The sequence below is a fragment of the Mus caroli genome, unplaced genomic scaffold (genome assembly GCF_978045245.1).
Source record: "Mus caroli unplaced genomic scaffold, Mus_caroli_1 scaffold_11, whole genome shotgun sequence".
In the NCBI taxonomy this organism is placed as follows: domain Eukaryota; kingdom Metazoa; phylum Chordata; class Mammalia; order Rodentia; family Muridae; genus Mus; species Mus caroli.
The window spans coordinates 50,772,387-50,785,187 of NW_028227266.1; the positions used below are offsets into that span (position 1 = coordinate 50,772,387).

General features: G+C 39.4%; 1 non-coding gene across 1 annotated transcript; it reads left to right on the top strand.

Annotated features, from left to right (window-relative positions):
* The first annotated feature begins 12,367 nt into the window (after window positions 1-12,367).
* On the top strand, window positions 12,368-12,474 carry LOC115032100 (U6 spliceosomal RNA). The gene has a single exon (XR_003837727.1). It is a non-coding gene; the product is annotated as a U6 spliceosomal RNA (small nuclear RNA).
* The last annotated feature ends 327 nt before the right edge of the window (window positions 12,475-12,801 follow it).

Consider the following 12,801-nt stretch of genomic DNA (forward strand, 5'->3'; position numbering starts at 1 on the left):
TGCAGTTTTCCTGAATCCCACATTCCATGAGCATTTTTCCTGCAGCTATCATCTCAAACCATCCAGGAAAGGAGACAGAGGGATGCTCAGATCTCAGAGGCTGAAGCCAAAGGGAATCTGGAAGGATAAAATTCATACCAAAGAGCCCGGAACACCAAAGCAACCTTGACTGAGAAGAACAAAGCCAGAGATGTCAAAATTCTTAATCTCAAAACACACCATGGGGTCATAGGACCCTAAACAGAGTCGAACTGGCATAAAAGCTGACTCACAGATCAAAGAAACAGAGAAAAGATGCCAGAAACGAACCTATGCACCTATCTAGCTGATTTTCAAGGGGAAAATGCTAAAACTGTACTGGAGAAAAGTTACTCTCTTCAGTAAATAGTGTGGGAAGAGTGGATACTCAATGCCCGAGATTAAAACCTGACAAAGACCAATTCAAGGAGGATGAAGTACCTGATATTATAAAGTACAAAAAGAAATGAGAAAAAAAAAAGCAATCTAAAACATTAGTATAGACAAGTACTTCTTAGGCAAGATTCCAGAACTACAGGAAACAACAAACAAACAAATAAAATAGAAAAATGGGCTTTATTAAACTCTGCTGTGTACAACCAAGAATACATTCAGCAGAGGTCAGAGACAACCTGAATGCTGAAAGAAACTAGACCATCGCCTAATATCTGGGATATAAAAGGACATAAAGATATTGCCAGCAACCTAGTTTACAAATAGAAGAATGGTTTTAATAGACATTCTTAAAAGAGAGAAGAGATATAAATGGCTAACAAGTTTATGAAAAAAAAATCATCACAAGTCAGGGAACTGCAAATCAGGATACAACAGACCATCCTCTCACCCCAGACAGAACAACTCTTCACAGAAAAGCCAAACTGTGACATGTTCTGAGAAGGATATGCACAAAACAGGACTTTCACAGCAGACAACTGGTGAGGACGTACGATTGTTTCCTATGGAAAACTGTATGGATTCCCAAACAACTCAAAGAAGATCCATCATAGGATCCAGCTATCCCATTTGTAGGTATAGAGCCAAAGGAAATGAAATCAGCATACAAAGAGATGTTGTATGTGTTTATACCATCACTGTTCACAACAACCAACATTCACCCTAGGTTTCTCTACAGATAAATCAAGAAGATGAGATAGGTTAGCCCAATGGACTACTATTCAGCCATTAAAGAGAGAGAGAGAGAGAGAATAGAATCCAGGCATCACTGAAAAATTTATGGAGTTGGAAGCTATTACTCCAAAATAATATCATTATTTCACTTTTTCAGACACAGGAAGAGGTATCCTGCATGCTTACTTTTATACATAGTAGCTAAAAATGGTTGATTTGGATGTAAAATAATGATTACTGTAGGTTGCAGGTGGTGGAGGGATGAGAACAAGAGGCTAAGTATTAAGTGGCAAAATGATAGTGAGGGACTGAGTTTTAGTTCTCTACAACACAAAGTGATAACTGTCATGGCCAAACATTTTGATTAACTAGATGAGATTAGCCCAAAGGATCAGGCATAGCTCAGTGGCAGAGTGCTTTCCTGGCATCTGTAAGGCCCTGGGTTCAGTTTCCGTCCTAAAACATTCTAAAGTAAGCACAAAAACTGAAAAGGAATTGGAACCACTAATTACTTCAACTTGATCAGTACGTGCATACATTAGCATGCTGTTCCTCAGATAAAGACAGTTTTAAAAGAAATGTAAAAGGCATTTAAATGAAATTACCATAGAAAATGCAAACTGTGCAAACCTGTTTGTACTCCTCAGAGTTTTAAAAAAATAAAACAAAACAATCATATTTCTCACGAGACCAATGTGTATATCATCAGCTCAGGATTGTCAGCCTCTCTAATAGTGATAAAATAATGATCTATACTTACACATGAGAGAGAGACAGAGAGACACACAGAGAGGGAGAGGGAGAGGGAGAGGGAGAGGGAGAGGGAGAGGGAGAGGGAGAGGGAGAGGGAGAGGGAGAGGGAGAGGGAGAGGGAGAGGGAGAGGGAGAGGGAGAGGGAGAGGGAGAGGGAGAGGGAGAGGGAGAGGGAGAGGGAGAGGGAGAGGGAGAGGGAGAGGGAGAGGGAGAGGGAGAGGGAGAGAGGGAGAGGGAGACATGCACCATTGGGCCATCACATTATCTGGAGATGATGTGGCAGAAGTCCTTAGTATTAGCTTATGCTTTACACTTACAGTTAGGTTTTTACAGAAAATATCTTCTCTGTCCCTGACATATTAAGTACAGGAGCAAAGCCATGACTTCAGCACTGACCCACGGCAGTTTAGGAGTAAATGTCGTAGAGGGTAAAGCAGAGAACAATCACAGCCCAGGGTCTACAACAATGTAATTGGAAAGAGAAGCTATCGAGTCATCGTGCTGAAGTACCAAGACATCTCTATTTGCACGCAAAATACATTGTCTATACAATCTTGCTCTGTACAAGCACATCCCTTGGCTGCTTAGAGGGTTTTTCAAAGAATGCGCATTGAGCATGAGTGTTTGATGTATGTCAGTCTCTATGCTGGGCGCTGTGAACAGAGAAGACCAGTCAGACTAAGCTGTACCTCTGCACCACTTATAAACCTCCCTATTTCAGAAGACCAAAATATTTTTTTAATATGCATTACTTTGCAAATGTCACAATTCAAAAGAAAAAGTTACTTTAAACTTGTTTCATCTTGAATCCCAGCCAAGTAAGCACTACTGAAGTTATTTTCCTGGCACACAGTGGCTGGAAAACGTGACAGAATCTATGAAGCACAGGACAAAAGGTAATGGGATCATGAACTCAAACAATGAGAGGAGAAAACAAACAAACAGGGTGCAGTAGGCATGGTGGGATACTCTTAGATTAACCCAGTATGTAGGAGTCTGAAGCAGCAGAATCCTAAGTGTGAGGGATTGCCTGGGTCACATAGTGAGTTCCAGGCCAGCCTGTATTCAAAGTCAATTAAACAATGTCTCTGTGATAGTTTGTATATGCTAAGCTAGGGAGTGGCACTATTAGAAGGTGTGGCCCTGATGGAGTAGGTGTGTCCCTGTGGGCATGGGCTTTAATATCCTCATCCTAGCTGTCTGGAAGTTAGTGCTCTGCTAGCAGCCTTCAGATGAAGATGTAAAAAGCTCAGCTTCTCCTGCACCATGCCTACCTGGATGCTGCCGTGCTCCTACCTTGATACAAAACTCCTGAACCTGTAAGTCAGCCCCAATTAAATGTTGTCCTTTATAAGACTTGCGTTGGTCATAGCATCTGTTCTTAGCAGTAAAACCTTAACTAAGACAATCTCAAAATCATAAATAAATAAAAACACAAAAAGAAAAAGAAAACAAATCAACAAATAATCCTGCACGTTCTATTTGAATCCATTACTTGAGTAATGTCTGGAGAGATCATGAAGAGACAGGAAGTACGTGTTGTTCTCACAGACTTGAGAGGAAGAATGGGACTTAGGGAGGCTGAGAAAGAGAGAATTTGCACTGAATAGTACTAAAAAGAAAATGTCTTTTTAGATTTAGAGTCACAAATAAGTGACTCTAAATCTGCATAAGATTTCCTTGAATCTATTGACATCAAGCAAAAAAAAAAATAAGTAAAATAATAAAAAATAATATAAAATATAAAAATAATAAAAATATTTTAAAAAGTAAGTCTCAAAGCCCGAGAAAACACCTACTAGGAAAAACTAAGATAAACAGCTAACATCTCAATTTTTCCTATGTTAAAAAAAACACTTCTCAGCCGGGCGTGGTGGGGCACGCCTTTAATCCCAGCACTCAGGAGGCAGAGGCAGGCAGATTTCTGAGTTGGAGGCCAGCCTGAAAGTGAGTTCCAGGACAGCCAGGGCTACACAGAGAAACCCTGTCTTGAAAAACCAAAAAAAAAAAAAAAAAAATCCACTTCTCAGGCAAAGGAAAAGAGTTTCCATTGTTTTGGTTTGTTTTCGAGTATTTGATTTTCCTTTCTCTGTCTCTTTCTGGGTCTCTATCTCTCTGGGTCTCTGTCTGTCTGTCTGTCTGTCTGTCTCTGTCTCTGTCTCTGTCTCTGTCTCTGTCTCTCTCTCTCTGTGTGTGTGGTGTGTGTGTGTGTGTGTGTGTGTGTGTGTGTGTGTATTCATAACAGAGGTTAAATAAAGATCCCAGGAATATGCATTAGTAGTTACAAGTGCTTGTTGTTCTTCAAAAACAACAACAACAAAAAACCCTCAAGTCAGTTTCCAGCACCCACACTGAGTGGTGGTACACGACAGTCTATAAATTCAACTCCACGGAGATCCAATGCCTCTGGGCTCCATGGATACTTGTATATTCATGTGCACACATACATATGCACACACACATACACACACACACCAATTAAAAATACTTTAGGCTGGTGAGATGGCTCAGTGGGTAAGAGCACCCGACTGCTCTTCCGAAGGTCCAGAGTTCAAATCCCAGCAACCACATGGTGGCTCACAACCATCTGTAATGAGATCTGACTCCCTCTTCTGGTGTGTCTGAAGACAGCTACAGTGTACTTACATATAATAAATAAATAAATCTAAAAAAAAAAATAAAATAAAATAAAAAAAAAGAAAAATACTTTAAAGATCCAAAGATTTAAATTCAAAAATTTTTTAAACTTAAATTTTAAATTTTAAAATATTTTAAAAGACACCTTGAAAGTGAGGTCAATAATCTGTAAAATTAAATTTTAACACAATCCTGAAAGAGAGTTACCACGAAACTGTAAACCTTTTTTTTTCACAGAAATATGAGAAGGTGACTATAAACCAGAAACAATAAATCTACACAACTTCTGGGAAATCACCAACCTTCTATTAGTCATTAATTAAACCATCAATCAAAAGGATACACGTGCCAACCAGGAAGAAGTCTTCAGGTATTGTTTCTGCACTTGCTCCATCCTGTGCACTGTCATAGGTATGGTGTCAGCCTGGGGGAAGCAGCACCCCAACGCTCCCCTTCAAACCAAAAAGACTATGCTGAGATCTTATACCAGCAGTTGTTTAAAAATATATGTGTGTAGATAAGTATATATGCATGGGTATAGATAGATAGATAGATAGATAGATAGATAGATAGATAGATAGATAGATAGATCCAGAAGACTGTGGGCCACAGTTGCCTGAGTTAAGATAATAGAGATGAAACCCACTAGAGCATTAAGAAGACCCCGTGGAGGGCCAAGAGTGACACTTGGAGAAATGCAGATGGTTTAAACACAGACACACAAATTAGGAAACTGAAAAATGCACACATAAACGGCAGGTAGGATGCGTGCTCAGAAAACCCTGGAAAAGCTTAAGGCTCAGCCTGAGGCGGGTTCCCCCAGCTCAGAGCTTGCCAGGCTAATGAATGAAAAAGCCTCTCCTCACATAGCCAGACTCCCCAGCCTGGTAGATCAGGTTTCTTTGCTCTGTTTGTTTTTATTTCAGTAGCAACAAAAATCACAAAGCATACAAAGAAACGGGGAAGCACAGCCAATTAAAATGAAGGAAACAAATTGGCAGGAAATGGGCCTGCAGATGTACAGGCATAGGGTCTACAAAAATGTGTTCAAGATAGAAAGGTCAGTGAGCATACCATCAAGGGAAATCAGGAAAGCTATGTAGGGATGACACGAAATTAAGGACGAAAAGGTAGAAATCATAAAAAGAACCAACCAAACAAACAGGAATGTTAGAGAGAGGTCCTAAATATAAGCATTGAAACAGTTACTAGATCAACCATGCATCCAAACAGGAGGAAAACATGATGAACTTAGAGACCAAATATTCTAAATTAGTCTGGAGAACAGCAGAAAAGAAGACACAAACTGAACAGAGCCATCAGGACATACAGAGCATGGTCAAGCACACCACTATACAAGCTGACCCAGTCTTGGGGGAAGAGACCGGCAGAGATGGTAGTAATTATTTTTTAAAAGAATGGTGTAAAATTTCTCAAACTTCATAAAATATTTGACTTTTTTAAAATCCAGGAACCCCTACAAACTCCAAGTAGAATATACTAAAGAGATTGGCAACCAGTCCGATTAAAGTCAAACCGCTGAAGCCCATAGAAAGAGAACATTAAATGGTGAGATAAAAGCTGTTCACCAGTGCCCAAGTATGCTGGTGCGTGCCTGTAACCACAGTCCCTGGGAAGCAAGGTCAGGATGATTAGGAGTTCAAGGCCAGCCTGGCCCTCATGAGACCTAATTTTAAAAACCACAGAGATGAAGCAGTATTACAAGCACTTATTGCTCTTCCAAAAGACCCAGGTTCAGTTCCCAGCAGCCACATGGTGCCTTACAACCCTCTAGCTCTAGGGTATCTAGTGTCTTCTGAACTCTGTGGGCACCAGGCACACATTTGGTTCACGGTCTTACATGAAGTCAAAAAATACTCATGTGCATGAAATGGAATAAATAAATCTAAAACAATCAAACGAACAAAATTAATTCACAACCTTAAATCCTCAGAAATAACAGATTCACCATAGTTTATCAGCACATTTCTCATCAGTAACCTTGGAAGTCAGGAAGCAGAGAGATAATACTTGGTTGTCATTTCTTTTTATTTATTTATTTACTCTTTGTTTTATTTTGGGTTTGGGGAGAGGGCGGTAGAGATGATATACTTAAACTGCTGAAGGAAAAGCTCACTATCTGAGAATCCCATCTACAACAAAACTGATTATGATTAATAAACTGGGGTGGTGGGGGGTGCAAAAAGAAAAAAAACATAAAAGGGGGGGGTCTTATGAAAGTTAAAGTTTACGGTATTAGCTCAAAGTTAAAGGTATTAGTGCTGAGGTCATTTGAGTTTGATCTCATGGATCCGTACTGGAGACAAAAAGCACCAACTCCTTCAGACTGTCTTCTAAATTACAATGCATAAGTAAATATGTATAGAGTCATTCATCCAGTTGGGGATGCATTTCTGTGGAAGAGCACAATGCCTGGTATGTACAATGTTATAGGCTCACCTAGAGCACTTCAGAACAAAAAGCAAAGGCTCATTCAAAATTAATCAATATGTAGGAGCTGGAAGTATAGGACATCAAAACAAAAATACAGGATAAAATAAAACCCTGGTGGAAATCTTCCTGATGTTGGATTGGCAGTGTTCTTGGATGTAGTGCAAACAGTACAGCTACAATAGTCAGAGGGTGAAAACAAACTGGGCCTCGTCAAAAATTAAAAACTTTGCTCATCAAAAAAAGATTGAAATGAAAAGGAAAATGAACAAAGAATGGAAGAGAATATTTAAAGTTATGTATCAGTTAATAGATTGGTGATCAAAGTATATGAATTGTCTTAGTTAGGATTTTACTGCTGTGAACAGACACAATGACAAAGGCAAGTCTTATTTAATTGGGGCTGGATTACAGGTTCAGAGGTTCAGTCTAGTACCATCAAGGCGGGAATATGGCAGCATCCAGGCAGGCATGGTACAGTAGGAGCTGAGAGCTCTACAGCTTCATCTGAAGGCTGCTAGCAGAATACTGCCTTCCAGGCAGTTAGGGTGATGGTCTTAAGCCCTCACCCACAGTGACACACCTACTCCAACAAGACCATACCTCCTAATACCTGGGCTAAGCATATATCAACCATCACATGGACAAATCCTCTAAATCCATATACACAAATGTACTAAAACATGCAGGCACATACAGATATGAATGCACATACACACACATGTACACACACATACACCACCATAACTTATAAACCAGGCAAATAACTCAAATGAACATGAAGTGGAAACTTAAGTGTTTTTCGGAAAGTCAGTTGTGTCAGATGGTATTTTGTTGTAAAGGAACATTTCACTGAAGCAGACACAGGAGAGAGGATGTTCTGCTAAAACAAGCAGGTGAAAGGACACATGATGAAGGATTCTTCACTTTACATGTACAGTTGAGCTCCATTTGTCAGAACTCCAGAGAAAGAAACACACCAGAAAACCTTCTCATGGTGTGCTGTGACTTTTTGACACTTCTGCAGACTCAGGCTGATTGGCAGAGTGATATCAGATGATACAAACTACATGAAGTTTTGCTAAGACTCAACGTGCTAAGGCAAGGCACATGGTGAGGCAAGGCCTGTAGAGGACACGTGATGTTTGGAGAGAGCATAAATAGGACTCAATGGACTGTGAGAGGGGCTTGCTGGTAGAACTAGCTCTCTAATAGTACTTGGTCTCAAGTCTTCTCTGATCATTGATTTATTGAGAGAGGCAAGAGAGAATTTCTCCTGATGTCCCTGATGGTCTGAATCCCCTCCTGATAACTCATGATGATTCTGAGGCCTGGCTATTCCTGTAGGTTTTGCCACCACTGCTGTTATCCCGACACTACTGAGCTGGACAGCTGTAGTTCCATGAAGTCTTTGTGAATAGATGGAGCTACTGATGCTGACCTGGGAACTGAACTGCTGATTTCCTGGCAACTTAGAGGGATTTGCTGCAAAGAACCATGTCTAAAGAGGTCTCCTTTCCATATCCTAGTAACCTTTCCTTTCAGACAGATGGCGCGCGAGAAGGCAGGTTAAAGCACCTAAGATCCATCATTAAAAATAGGTTGAGAAAAAGTTAAGCCTACATGAAATGCTCACTAAACATTGCTAACCGTTAGGGAAATCCTATACAAAACTATATGAGACAGAACTTTAACAATGAGAGTTATTGTTCACAGAGTTTGACACAAAGTTCTGGAGACGGATAGTTGTGACAGTTGGTGCACAACATACATATTTTTAATGTCCCTGTTGTTCATTTTAAAAGGGTTAAAAGTATTAATACTACACTGTACATTTTTCCACAATAAACACTGAAATGAAACGGTCTAAAGGAAAATTAACCACCTATCAAAGCATCTTTCAAAACTACCCAGTGAAATACTAATAACAACAAAAAAAAAAGAGAGAATCAAGCACATAATGCAGAAAACATCAAGCACACACTTAAAAATTCCTTGACTTGCAATGACTATGTGAAAATACAATCCATAACTAGGGCACAAACAAATCTAGGAATTATGATTATTATGTAATGAGCAGACTAACTTTAAAAATACTGTTATAATTGTGCTCGAGGGTTTTAAAAGCTGTATGAATTTAAAGAAGAAATTAGACAAAAATATTAGCCAAATGGAACATCTAAGAAAGACGCAAAAAAAAAAATCTGAAATAAAAAATTCACTAAATTGAGCAGAATGTCATTTAGATGAAGCAGAATTAAAGACTCATGAACTGTAAGACATCCCAGAAAAACTGTCCAGAATGCATCATGTGGTGGTAGTGAGTGACTTAATATGTTTTCACCAGATCCCCAAATGTGAAAGATGAGCAAGTTCTCCCTCCTGCCCCATGTCACCTAAACATATACAGTCATAGATCTATACATTGAAAAAAACTCCTGGGCTAATTACCATTTTAAAACCTGTTGGGGGACAGTATAACTGTTGAAAACCAAAATAAGCTCTTAGAAGCATCCAGCATAGAAGGGGGAAGTTGTAAATGCAGCATTATAATAATATATAACTGTTTCCCTCTCCTCCAAACAGAACTGTTGACATTCAGAAGACAAAAATGACAGGCAGCATTTAGAGTTCTAAAAGAAAAGTGGGGAGGGGAATGCCCTCTTAAAACTCTATTTCTGGGAAAAACGCATTTCCAGACTGAGGGAGGGAGCCCAGTACCTTAATTCCTAAGTAAGCTGGAGACTTTCCAAGAGGTGGTTGATTTCACTAATACGTCAGGAATATACTCAATTTTCAGAGCATCTGATAGTGTCAGAGGCTGAAGAAAGAAGAAGAGAGGAGGAAGAAGCAGAAGAGGAGTGGGACCATCATCAAAGGATGTCATAACCTGTCAAAAGATTTTGAATGGCAAAGCTGGAAAGGGAAAATAATTATAGCAGTAGGCTGCAATGCAAAGAATAAAACCTTCATGAATTAATACTAAAATAAATGAATGGTTATATAAGAGACAGAAAAAAAATATTTCTACAAAATAATTCAAGTCAATAAATGTAAGGCAAAATGAACACAAAACCATTAGGAAAGCATAGAAGTTGTAGAAACAAGATCAGAACAAACAGGGGAATTAGTGGATGAAAGAAAGAAACAGGATCAGTTGCATAAAGTCAAACTATCATTTCCAAAATGTCTACTGAAGCTAGAATCTACATTGGTGAACACTGTCAGCCATCACCTTAGGCAAACGAGGACGGCTAGCCTTATCTGCAATGAGATGGCTGACATGATGCCCTCTCAGATGTCATTCCTAAGGCCACAAAGCCATTATGCTATTGTTGCCAAATTGTAGCAAAATCTAATCATTAAAAAGAAGTCAGATCCATGTCAGTCAGAAAATAAGTTAAACAATACCTCTGGTGGCAAGTTCATAAAACACAAGGACGGACTGAGGGTGTTGCCACGGTTAGGAGGGGATTAGGAATATATTACAGCTAAACAATGTGATACAGTGCTAGGTATGCATTTGGGTATGGGAGCAGAAAAGGGAGGATGGAGGAAAAAACGGGAAATTTGAATGGCATCCCATAGCTCAGTAATAGTATTACACTAATATTCATTTCTTGGTTTTCTTAATTGCACTGTAAAAACTCTCTAAGAGGCCAACATTAGATGGAGCTGAGTGCAGACTGCTTCTGGGTCCCAAGTCTTCTTTGATCATGGATTTGTTGAGAGAGGCAAGCAGAAAACTTCTCCTGGCATCCCTGCTGGTCTGAATCCCCTCCCGCTAACTCATGATGATTCTGAGGCCTGGCTATTCCTGTTAGGTTTTGCCACCACTGCTGTATCCTGACACTCCTGAACTGGACTGCTGTAGTTCCAGGAAGTCTTTATGAATAGAAATTGTGATAGCTTCTGTGAAGGTTCTTCAACTGTCTGACATCCTAGTTCTTCAAAACACAAATTTAAAATTAAAGCCCAAGGTCTGTCTAGAAGCATCCACCTGAAGTAAATTTGACCCTACCCCATTTCCCATCATCTTTCCTATCAGAATAGCCTGCTCTTTCTAAGCCTTCTTTACTATAACAGTGGCAAAGGCATTGACCTCAGATATTTCTATACAGTAATAACTTAAGCAATAATGTAAACCATGTGCAGACCTCAAACACTGGCTAATATTAAAGACACTTGTTTCTGTCCTACAGAACTTTTACATTTTAATAGTTGCTGAGTTTTATTTTACTTAGACACTCCCTAGCTAAAGAACTTTTCCCATTTTTTTCCTGAGATTTTTTTTAGTTCCCTTTTTATTTTTAAGTCTTTGCTCCATATGGAATGTATTTTAATGTACGAAATGAATTTAAAGCTTGCCTTTATCTTCTTCTTTTTCTTCCTTCTTTCTGCAGATGGCCAACCATTTGTTACATCATAGCTTATGAAATAATCCATCTTTTTTTCATAAGCCAGCCTTCCTGCTCAGCGGCACACAAGGAGACAAATCTTTCAGCTACTTCTGCTGGTGTCCTATGCCTGCAACCTGAAATTAGGAAAAGCACGCTGAAGTGTTGAGAAGCAGGTATGAGAGGAGCCGAGGACCCTCTGCAGAAGTCCTAAACATTAGTGGATCTATAAGCACAGCTTCTCTTGTAAACATGAAATTCTTTCTTCCAAGGATGCTACTGAATTTTTGGTCCCCACCTCTGACACCTCCACTCACCCATCACTCTAACAGTTGCCAATCTTTCAGCAAAACTCCCTTCTTTTGCTCCTGCATCCAACACAGGGCTTAGAGATGTGTTGCTGTCCCCTAGAGATACTGACAACACGTGATGTCATCTTGTCCTGCCATATATTCTTCCTTTTCCATTGCTTCTATTACCTTATATTCTAAACACCTGTTTTTTTTTAATTTTTGAACTTCTGTCCAAAGCCAGTGCACTTCAAATTTTGTTTATTTCTTTTTCTGTATCAATTTCTCTTCCTGAAAGTTCTCATCCATTTGATTCTGGTTGGTCAAAACTTCTCTAGAAAGCTACTTAAAAGATTTCATGGTAGGAATGACCGCCCATGCTACTCTGTTTGGTCTTAAAAGCTAGTAATCCTTTCTCAACATGGCTAATGTTCTAATTGAGATCATTTCCATAAAGAGGTGACCAGGGCCCTCTTCCTGCGAGTTTTGAGCCCCCTCAAGTGCTGGTCTCAATTAGGACATAGTTGTCATTAGACATTCCCATTAATAGTGAAAGATATTCCCACTGACAGTAAGTTCTAAACATATGTCACCATTAAATAGCAGTAATCCAGCCTTTTCATGGTAATCAAGTTCAGCTATTTTGAAACAAAACTAAGTGGGTATTCTTAAGGTGATCAAGAATGTACTGTAGTGCTCGCTTCGGAAGCACATATACTAAAATTGGAACGATACAAAGAAGATTAGCATGGCCCCTGCGCAAGGATGACACGCAAATTCATGAAGCGTTCCATATTTTTTAGACTGGACCAGAAAAGAAATACCTCCCGACACATAATAATCAGAACAACAAATGCTCTAAATAAAGATAGAATACTAAAAGCAGTAAGAGAAAAAGGCCAAGTAACATATAAAGGCAAGCCTATCAGAATTACACCAGATTTTTCACCAGAGACTATGAAAGCCAGAAGATCCTGGACGGATGTTATACAGACACTAAAAGAACACAAATTACAGCCCAGGCTACTATACCCAGCCAAACTCTCAATTAACATAGATGGAGAAACCAAAGTATTCCACGACAAAACCAAATTCACACATTATCTCTCCACGAATCCAGCCCTTCA